Below are 2,049 nucleotides of genomic sequence, written 5' to 3' on the forward strand. Positions count from 1 at the left end.
CGGCCAGGAAGCGCCCGGTACCTCCGCTTCACACTGCTGGCGGCAGGCAGCGCCGGGGAGGGGCCTGGAGGGCGCAGAGGCCCTCGCCTCGGGCTCCCATAGTAACAGCCACAGGGAACCGCTGCATTGCAGTCTTTCTGAAGCCACCGACCTCGGAGCGGGAGCGCGGGGGCTCCTGGCACAGGAAGCGCCTCTATAAAACGCTGCCAACACCTGGGGGGGGGGGTCCTACCTCCCCAGCCTGCCTGCTGGGGCCGGCTGGTCTGTGGGTCATGGGAGGGGAGCCCTGACGACGTGCTGTGCTGGGTAAGAGCGCAGCCTTGAGGAAATGTAGGCGATGACACCGCCGTCCTGCTCCCTCCCGGCTGCCTGTGAGAGCCGCACACCTGCTGAGCACGCTCTAAGCCCTCAGGGCCTCCTGCACACAGAGGGGCTGTCGCCCCAGACGCAGCAGGCACGGGGCGCCCAGCTCCTCGGGGGCCGCCATCGCCTGCACTCCCCGCTGCCTTCACAGCACCGAGAACCATTACGTGGTCGGAGCCGGAATTGTTAAGCCACCGGCCAATTCAGAAGCTGGGACTTGGACCGAGTTCAGCAGCAGCTACTACAGCAGTGACCTCTGATGCTTGCTCATTCAGCCCCTGCACACGGCGGCCACGGCCACGCGGCCTCGAGCAGACCGCACCGTCCGGATGGGCACGGGCACTCGGGAAAGCCCACAGGGACGAGGCGTTCCAAGCGTGAGGTGGGCCAGCACACAGGGTGGGGGTCTGGGAGCCGGGGGTCCGGGAAGGTTCCGTGCAGAAGGACAACTAGCAGCTGAGAACCACTCAGCAGGGAAGGGAAGCCCCCACGGCGCACACGGCCCAGCGTGTCCTCAGCCTGAGCCGTCACACCACCATCATCACCACCACCACCACCACCATCACCACCACCACCACCATCACCACCACCACCACCACCACCACCACCATCACCACCACCATCACCATCACCACCGCGGACAGATGGCTGAGTGCCTGGCACCTGAGGTACGCACGGGAGGGGCAGACTCTGAGCCTAGCAGGCGACACCACGCACCCCTTGATGGGTGGCAGCTGTCTCCCAGTGACGCGGGGGACCACCTCCAGGCGGGACAGTTGTCTAAGTGGCCTGGTCCAGCCGTGTTGTATTCGATCCAAGTCTGGTGCCCAGCCTGACGCGAGCAGGCACTGGGTAAAGGGCAGGTGAGTGAATGAACGAGCTAAGGGTGCACGGGCCCCCTCGGTCTAGTACCACAGAACGCAGGTGGTGCCCTGCCAACACCGTGCTGCCTCTGTGAACCCCCTACCGCCCTGTGCAGGCTCCAGAATTTTCTCCTCCATCCAGTCTTCAACAACTCTCCACCCCAGCGGCGAGCCCGGTCACCCCAGTATTTAGCACCCGCAGAGTGACATCCCTGCTGACCCCCAGGCCCTTGCAGGGCAGACATTTTAGTATCTGTAGTGGGAGCTGGAAGCTGGGGCCCCCACAGGTCGGCCACCAGGCTCCGCCTGTCCCTCCGTGAGGAGCGCCCAGCACCCTCTCCGCCTGACAGCCGGACACCCAGGCCCAGGGAACCACGGTAAGTCCAGGTGCGGGAGGCGGACTCAGCCCAGGCCGGCTCCACGGCCGCACCTCACCAGCGGCCGCTGCTTTTCTAGGCTCCGGAACAAAGCTCAGACCCAGCCCGAGGGTGATGCTCCCGGGGCCTGGCTGGGGGAGGAGAGCCACCTGTGGCAATACTGCAGCCTCCCGCCCCACCTCCTCAGAAAGGTGAGGATGGGAAGTGAGTCTCAGAGAGGCCTCGGGCCAACTCCTGGCTGTCTGGCAACCTCCCAGCAGCGGGTGAGCAGAGGAGGGCAGAGCCGCGAGGAAGTCTCTGCCGTCAGTGCCTGTGGACTCACTACAGTAGCTAATGCCTCAGAGGCCCTTGTCTCAAACGCCTCTGGCATATCCAGGCCTGGGCACCCGCTGCCGCTCTGCCTTTCAAGTCAGAGATCAAGGCTGGCCCCGGCAGCCTCGCCCGCC

General features: G+C 65.5%; 1 protein-coding gene across 1 annotated transcript in view; it reads right to left on the reverse strand.

Moving 5' to 3' along the window:
• TRAF3 (TNF receptor-associated factor 3) overlaps positions 1–247 on the reverse strand; it is a 51,018-nt gene extending 50,771 nt beyond the window's left edge. Inside the window, exon 1 of the mRNA XM_005884102.2 lies at positions 233–247. The gene's annotated coding sequence lies outside the window, so the exon portion shown is untranslated. The remainder of the gene's footprint in view (positions 1–232) is intronic.
• Between the last annotated feature and the right edge of the window lie 1,802 nt (positions 248–2,049).

This window comes from Myotis brandtii, unplaced genomic scaffold (genome assembly GCF_000412655.1).
Source record: "Myotis brandtii unplaced genomic scaffold, ASM41265v1 scaffold819, whole genome shotgun sequence".
NCBI lineage: Eukaryota > Metazoa > Chordata > Mammalia > Chiroptera > Vespertilionidae > Myotis > Myotis brandtii.